Source organism: Cheilinus undulatus, linkage group 11 (assembly GCF_018320785.1).
Source record: "Cheilinus undulatus linkage group 11, ASM1832078v1, whole genome shotgun sequence".
In the NCBI taxonomy this organism is placed as follows: domain Eukaryota; kingdom Metazoa; phylum Chordata; class Actinopteri; order Labriformes; family Labridae; genus Cheilinus; species Cheilinus undulatus.
This window is the reverse complement of record NC_054875.1, coordinates 22834842-22844173: the sequence shown is the minus strand read 5'-3', so window position 1 is coordinate 22844173 and position 9332 is coordinate 22834842.

Sequence of the window (9332 nt, the reverse complement as noted above, 5' to 3'; positions counted from 1 at the left end):
AAAAACAGAGATGATTCTGTACTGCAAATCACTGCATGGGCTCAGGAACACTTCCAGATATCACTGTCTGTCAACAGTTTGCCATGCCATCCGTAAATGCAAGTTAATCAATCAATCACTAAATCAATCATTTTTTGTATGGAGCCAATTCATAACCGAAGTTATCTCAAGACACTTTACAAGAAGGGCAGGTCTAGACCGTACTCTCTGATGTATCCTATAGTAACAGACCAGAGGTAATCATAAAGCTAAAGCTGTGTCATGCAGAGAAGGACCCATATTTTAAAGCAATCCTGAAACACTGCCATCTTCTCTTGGCCAAATATAATTTAAAATGGGCTGAGACAAAATGCAAAATGGATTTGTGGACGGATGTATTGAAATTTGACATTCTTTTTGAAAATCACCAGAGGTGTCAAAAGTATTCACGTTCATTACTCAGTAGAAGCATAGATACTAGGGTTTAAAAAGAGTTCTGTAGAAGCTGAAGTATCAACTAAAGCTTTTTACTCTAGTAAAAGTATAAAATTACTGGTTTCAAAACTACTTAAAGTGTAAAAGTAAAAGTAATGTAAGGGGGGAAAATATACCATTAAGGACAAAAGCTTATGCAGCACCACAGGGGCCTGTAGAGCACTACCCCACCTCCCCCAAAAAAAACATTTTTCTGAAGGTCATAATGACTATAATGTTTTATTAAGATATTAATTAATTTATGCCCATTGAAAATAAACGCATTTTAGTACAATGAAAATACATTCGAGAACCATATATGTGTACTACTGAGCATTAACGTGTTTCATGGAGCAGAAGATATGATGACTAGTTGCCTATAAGTATTAGTCTTCCTGGCTACCAACCTCCTCGCTGGTGCTTGGTTGGGACATTTCACTCCAGTTCTCTTGAGTCTCTGCTGCGGACATCTTCATACTAGGCTACATACGTCTGCTATTTCCTTGCTGGAGTGTGACGTGATTTGTGTCATATGTGCAGGTGCAACGGATCGCGTACAAACCAATAGGGTGTCAGAATGGTATTACGTTTATACTTCCCATCCAGCCACAATCAAATTCACTCTATCCGGATGGCACGATTTATCTAGATAGTTTTTTGGTTTTTTTTATTTGTGTTTTTTTGGACAATGACAAGCCAGGATGAAAACAAGCTGAAATGAAATAGGAGTAGCATGGTTATTTTTTAAATGTAAGGAGTAGAAAGTACAGATAATTGCTTGAAAATGTAAGGAGTAGAAGTAAAAAGTAGGCTGAAAAATAATTACTCCAGTAAAGTATAGATACCCAAATTTTCTACTTAAGTAAGGTAACGAAGTATTTGTGCTGTTATTTGACACCTCTGAAAATCACGGACGCCTAACATCTGGTTAGTGTAACGATTAAGGTAAGAGTTAGAATACCAAAAGTTAAAAGTCAAACGCCAGACCTGCAGGGCACAGGTGGCTTAGTGGTTTAAGGCGCACCCCATGTATGTGGACGGCCCAGGTTCAAATCCAGCCTGAGGACCTTTACCGCATGTCTCTCCCCCGCTCTCGTCCCTGTTCCCAACTCTATCCACTGTCCTCCTCTATCAAATAAAGGAACAAAAATGTCCAAGATAAATCTTTTTAAAAAGCTAACATGCAAAACCTACTTAGAAAATGTTTAAGTGAGCCGAGCAAACAGTCTGCTTACAGGAAAAAAAAACAAGAAAACCATATCATTTTTAGCTTTAGGTCTAGCCATGTTAGCCACGTAAGCTACTTAGGTTATGTAGCTACATAGCAACAGCTAACAAAGCTATGTAGCTAAAGTGACCAAAGCTATGTTTGCTAAAGCTAGACCCATTTTAGAGGTAGTTATGCAAACAGTGGCTGCATTAGCTTTGTTAGCTTTAGCTTAAGCTAACATAGCTACATTGGCTTATGTAGTAACAATAACTACATAGCTAGCGAAGCTGTGTCAGCTGTAGCTAAGCTTACTATAAGCTAAAGATAGCCACCATTTGCATAACTATTTCTTAAACAGGTCTATACATAATTTAATCCTGGATCAGACATCTGACCTCAGATAAATTATATCCCTTCTGTTCTGACAGATGTGGCGTCTCATGGTAGTTGTCTGCAGATCTAAGATGCCCAGTACCTCTGAATCTCTGTTTAAAAGGCTGTATCTCCTAATGCTACCCCTCCATTCTAACAAAAATCAGGACACCCTAAGCATAGACATGAGTACACAAAAAAGAGAAGTACTGGGCTAAGTGGAAAGGATGGGCACTGAATCGGGACTGAGCTGTTGTCTTATCTGTTCATGAGTTCATTCCAAAGTGAGCAATCATGGTTTAATTGACATTCAATAACCTAACTTGATATTTAGATACATTTTCAGCCCCACAGCCCCTCCTGAACCCTCTGGTGTGCTTTATGTGATCCAAACTCAGCCAGCTTTAATAATGCAGCACTGACACATAGTGGGCCCTTTTCCAGAGTGAAGGCTGCACACGCTCACGCATCCATCGCAATGCAGACTTATTATAGACTGTTGACAGGGACACATCATCTGTCCTTTGAGCTGTGAGCTCCATCACCTGCTCCTCTTGACGGCTGATAGTTTATAAAAGAGACAGGACTGATCACCGTCAGGGTCAAACAGGCGACACATCAGTAATGGCAGCACTGTTTAGTACATTTGTGTTGTTGTTGAACACGTGGCTCCTGGTGCTTTCAAAATACTCAGAAGTTTCTTTAAAGTAAGAACTGATGCTGCAGCTGCTGTTGTGTTGCATTGTGTGCGTAAATGTCGACCTCTTTGTCGTCACACATCCTCTTGGCTGTCCGGTGCACTTTAAAGATCATCTCACTACTCTGTATCCTGTAAACAAATCATTTCCCTGCACAGCACAGGTCGCATCAGTTACACAAACAGGCTGAAGTTGATACACAAATAAAGCGCACACGCAGTAATGAGAATCCCACATGCAGGTTCCTTTACAGATGTTTATCTAGAATCTACTTCCCCTTTTCCCACCTGCAGGAAAAGACTGTGTCCGAGGATATTTTTCACACTCTGAGCAGTGTTTTCCAGGCAGACTGGGAATGTGTGGGCAGAGGTCCATCAGTCATATTCTCACACATCTCGTCGTGCTGCTGTCAGCTCTCACAGCAGAGGGCCAGATGGTCCTGTGTGTGAGGCCGGCTCAGAGGACTGACCCGGCAGCCATGACAGCTCATTATTGTTTGACCAGCTCGTCTCACTGCAAACAAGGCTGAGCTCTAACAGCGAACAAGGCCACATGTTGCTCTGAGGATTGACAGACAGTGATTTCATGCTACAGAAATAGATGTTATTCTTTTCATTTTTCAGTCAGATCAAGGCTTTAAGCTAAGCATGTTCATTTTTTCCAATAGCTGAAAAAGCATGCGGGTTATAGGGGGGTGAAATCTCCATATATTAGACTCCTGCATGTTTATGCAAACCATTAATCCAAAATTATATAGAGCTGCCTTGTTTGCATCAGAATCTCCAGGGACTTCAACAAGTACTACAGTCTGAACCAAAAAATTTAGTAGACACGATTGAACTAACTTTGATATATTTTATGCCATTATCTTAAAATTCAACTGGTTCAATAACTTTTTTTTTTTTACCAAATCACTTCCAACATGAAGGCAAGCAGTACTTGAGCTAAATACTTTGGGTACATACTGTTTTATTTTAAAAGTGGCACAAATAGATAATTTCAATATTAGAACACAATTACCCAATTTTCAGCTCTAAAATAAAGCAACTGTTAGCCATGATGCTAGCACCAATGCTACCTATCCAACACACCTGCATTATCATCGATAATGGGTCCAGTCCAGCAGGGATGAGTGCTTTCTGTTATTTTCATGTGTGATGCTGACACTTTGACTGTTTATCTAGTTTGTGGTGGAGGTAAGAGGCCTTTGACGAGGACAGAAAGTATCAGCAAGTATCAGCATTGTTGGTATCTGGAGTTTGTATATACTTGTCTGGGTTTTTTAAGGTGGTGATCCTGTTTGTACAGTGATTGCCATGCAGTAGAGAGGGTAACATATAGAATATCTCTGTGTTGGTATGGTGGGATGCTCACTGTTCAACCCTTGGAGCTTTTGTGGAATTGACTGTACAAAACACCAGCAAAGAGGATATCCAATCTGACAACTCTGGCAAAGTGATAGCTGTTTGCTTCCCATCCTTCTGCATGTTGGCTTGTGGGGGCATAACTGGGTTTGGGGGTTTCTTCTATGAGTGCTTATCATTGCTCAAGTATCTTGTGGGAATATTAAACTAGGTTGTTGCCATATGTCAGATGAAACTTATTTTCGATCAATTTAAAAACAGGTATAAAGGACTACTCATTTTAAAACATTTTTTAACAGGCTATTAACCTTTTATTTTTTGTTGGCATCTCTTCGATGGTGTGGAGTTTTGGGCTCAACCATTGCAGACATCTGTAATGGGGCGACCTCGACCGTGGGCCAGGAAGTAACATACTAACTCTTGCTGGGTTTTTCCTTAGTTTGTGGTGTATTATTGGTAAATTTATCGCACTTACCTTAACCCTTTTTGAGTTTTCTTTAGTTTGTTGTGTGTTTAATTTTATCCCCCTCAGTCAATTTTTGATTTTCATTCATAAAACTCTGCTTTTGTGAAAAATAGCCACTTACCATAACTTTTGACAGCGAGCTAAAATATACATCATTCAGAATGTCATTCTGGTTCTAGCTTGGGTAATGTATGTCACTTCCTGCCTAACAGTTAAGGTTACCCCGTTGTAGAGATCTGCAACAGATGAGCCCAAAACACCCCACTATAGAGGTTTGCAGCCAGATCCTCTTGGTCAACCAGATAAAAGTGTAATAAATCAACCAATCAACCTCTGTTTTTATAGCCCCAATAAATAACCAAGGCTGAGATAAGTCGAAGACTTGGACTTGGGGCGATGGGCTCGAGTATTTCAGTCCTTGGTCCTCCCAGTCTTACTATACTCTTGTGAAGCCTTGTTGTTGACTGGGGAGGGGCACTGACTAGACTCATTTGTGACAACTTCTCTTTAGCGCGTTTTTGGCCATCGATAAGATGGTGTTACTTATATCAGCGTTTTCAGGAAAGCAGGGATGGGAAGGGTCAGCTCCTTGGTACAGGAATGGCAGCTGTGCTTTCATGGCCACCTGGCCTGCTTTCCAGCTCATCTCATACTCATGTGCCCAGGATCCTCTGGGCTGGTCCAGACACTCAGGGCTGCATGGAAGGTCAGAGATGGGGCACTGACGATGGCCATCAGGAGGACAGAGCAGCACAGGTCCTAGGTTGACTTGACAAAGTACCAAACCGGTAAATGCTCCCATACCTGACCTGACCTAAATTCATAACCAAAGTTATCTCAAGACAGTATCTAGCAGTATCTAGCCTCATTACAGTGGCAAGAAAAACCTTCCCTTTAACAGGTAAGAACCTCAAGCAGAACCAGACTCATGACAGCCATCTGCTGAAATCACTCTGGGGTTGGAAAAGGGTAGGGGAGGGGGAGAGGCAGAGTTTAAAGTGCTTTAATGAGCAACATTAAATCTTAATAATTTTAGTCTCAGGATGGCTTATGTCACTGACATCATGTGTTTGCCCATTATGAACACAAGGTCCAAAAATGATCCTATTGTGTTTAATGCATTTTAAGTTTCACAGTGTCTTTTCAGGTAACTCTTCCATCATATTGAGAAATATTTGCTGCAGTCAGATGGAGGTGTTTGTCTGCTTGATTGTATTATCTCTGATGGATCCTGTCTGCACACCACACTCCCCCTCTCTCTTCCTGCTGGTTTTTAAATGTCTTCCTGTTTACCTGTGACCCTCAAACCTGCAGATACGAATAGCTTTGACAGTAAGCGAGAGAGGGCACTACTTTATGTTGCGTAATGCTGTGTTTTCAGGCCTGATTTGGTAGAAAGCTCTTTCCTTTATTTTCACTGTCCATCCAGCAATATATCAGGATATTTTGTGATACAACACAAGTGCACCTAGAAAGGTTGTCCTTGGCACTGTTTACAGCGACACTGCCATTATTAAAGGTAGCTGCTTGTCAGTGGAAATCTGGTGCTGTGGCTACCTCAGCCATCTAATTGGGATCCAGGAAGACAAGGGGGTTCAGCAGAGCTCCTCTGTGGAGATAATTGCCTCCGTCCATGTTCTGAGGATGTGGTGCAGCACAGACATGATCGTTATTTTTAACATTGCTGGATATTTTCATGTAAAAATGACTCTTTCTGATTAAAATTAAAGGGAAAAAAGTGTTACAAAGTAAGGTTAGGTATTTCTTTAATCATCTCTCTACTTCCTGCTTCCTTTAACTCTGCGTCAGATAATTGACCTCTCCAGCTTTCACAGCGGAGCATTAAGCGTCACACATTACTTGTTGCTCATCCAACAGGAAAAAACAGAGTGGAAACAGACTCCTCTCATGACCTGTTCTACCTGTTCCTCTGTGTTGTGACGCTCTCTCAGCTGATTGTGACTGGAATCTGCATTTATCTCTCAATATTTCACCCACCATCTATCCTGCAAGTAAATAATGTTTGGCTGAGCACAAGTTCATAACAGCCCTCAGCATAACCTGCTATAGAAATAGATATTCAGACTCCATATAGCTTAAAAAGACAAGCAATGCCTTTTTCTGTTATTACATTATGGCTCTGACATGTTGTCTAAGTGTGGTGAGTGCTTTCTTGGCCAAGAACTGAGTGCTAACTGAGAGATTATGAATGTCCTCATGATTAAAAAAAGAAACAACCTAAACAAGCCATAGCTAATGCTGAGAAAAAGGCCACTTAACTATATAAACGCCAGAAATTAGTCATAAACCTTGACGCAAAATTTATAGATAGAGCTAGGATAATGTCAATGTATGAAAGCAGTGCGAACACATTTTATATGTTATTAAATAACACTCAAATAACTGTAAAATATTGTTGTTGAACTTAATTTAGGACCCAACAGCCATGCTCGCTTGTTGCTAACTTAGCAAGAGAAACAGTACAGACTGATAACACATCAATCTTAAACTCATGTGATGAGATGATAACATTTTAAGTATGGTGGAACAGCACACTATCTGTAAGCTGCCCATTCATTCTGTAGTGCATTTATGAGGTCAGGCACTGATGTTTGACCAGAAGGCCTTGGTCACAAGCTCCCTTCAAGTTCATCCTAATGGTTCTTGATGGGGTCGAGGTCAGGGCTCGTGTGCCAGCCAAGTTTTCCACAAGTCAACCATGTCTTTTTAGTCTTTGCTTTGTGCAGTGGAGCACAGTCATGTTGGAAAAGAAACAAGCCTTCTCCAAACTGTTGCCACGCAGTTGGAAGCATAGCATCGTCCCACTCTGTGATGTTATACGGTCTTCTGCTTCATGAGTCCCTGTTGTTTCTAAATGCTTCCACTTTCTAGTAATATCACTTACAGTTGACCATGGACGTTCCAGCAGGGATTCAATTTCATGAACTGTCTTATTGCAAAGGTGGCACTCATCGCAGTAATACACTTGAAGTCACTGAGCTCTTCAGAGTGACAAATGTTAGCAAATAGAGACTGCATGGCTAGGTGCTTAATTGTATACACCTGTTGCAACGGCTCTGATTGAAACACCTGAATTCAATAGTCAATAGGTTTGGCCAAATATTTCTGACCATATTATATAACTTCAACTAATGAAAAGTGATTGATCTGCTACAAAATGTCAAAAAATACCTTCAAAAATTTCAAATGCCAAAGAGAATAGTTTTGTATTCCCATGCTCTGTCCAACCAGCAGCTGCCTAATTCCCATTTTTGCCACTTTTAAACAATCTTTGCTTCTTTTTGCCAACTTTTGTCACTTCCCATTTTTATCACACTGTTGCCACTTTTAATTGTTTTTTCTGCTTATTTTCCATTTTTGTCACTATTTTTCTACTGTTAACCAATATTTGGAGCTTATCCCCCATTTTTAATTAGTTTTGTCACTTGTTGCAAATCTTTGCCACTTCTTTTTCCCTTTTTCGCCCAAATTCATTGCCACTTGTTGCCAATTCTTACGTTTCTTTTTGCCACTGTTAAACAATTTCTAACAGTTTTTGCCTTCCTTTCTCACTTAAGCAATTTGTGCATTTCTTTGCCCAATTTTGTCACTTATTTGCAACTTTAATCAATTCATGCCACTTCTTTTTCCCAATTTAACCCCTTTTTACCAATTCCCCCATTCTGTTCATTTTTTACCTCATAAAACTATTTTTTGGTCTTCTTTTGCCAATTATAGCCACTTTTCATCCATTTTTTAAATTTTATTTCTGCCACTATTAATCAAGTTTTCTGTTCCTTTTATGCCCATGTTTGCCACATTTATCCCATTTCCTGATTTTTGCCTTATTTTACTACTTAAGTAAATTTTTGCCCTCTTTTGCCCATTTTTCCCATTTTAATCAATTTATTCGCCTCGTCTCGTAATTATTTAATTATTTTCCATTAAAGTTTTCTGTTTATTAGGGCCCAAGCACCAACCAAGGGTTGGTGGGATCCCTATTGTTTTTCCTAAGTCCATAATTTCCGGCTATTCAAGGCCTGTTTTGGGGTCCTTAATATATGTGAAAAGTCTTTTTTCCCCTCAAAAATTGTCCCCCTCAAGAAATAGCCATCTAGTGGTGCAATGGTGTAAGTTCATCCCACAGATTCCTCTAGGGGCGCCAAAAGAGAGATAGGGCCCTGGGTGAGACCTACATACATGAAAAACGGTCCACATACACTATATTGCCAAAAGTATTCCCTCACCTATCCAAATAATTGAAATCAGGTGTTCCAATTACTTCCATGGCCACAGGTGTATAAAATCAAGCACCTAGGCATGCAGACTGTTTTTTTTTTTTTTCCATTTTGTTTATTGAATTTTCTTAGTTTATACAGTAAATAAAATATTACATACATTGGCAATGACACAATAAGTCAACAAGTATGCACAATAACCAACAAATCAAAACAGAACCAAACAAACAGCTCAGGTGGATCCAGTTATACACAAAGATACAGGCAATAATCCAATATGCCTACAACAGGTCACAATCCAGGCTCAAGAAGCTCCCCTTACAATAATAGCAGAGAGATCAGGTCCAATATAATTCAAATAAGGCTGCCAGACTTTGTAAAAGTGGTCTTTCTTTGCATGTAACATGTTTGTAAGATATTCAAGAGGGACCAGTTCAAACACAAGTCTACTCCATCCTTTAACAGTAGGGCTCTTATCACTAATCCATTGTAACAATAGATTTTTTCTTGCATGCAAAGGTGAGAATGTTA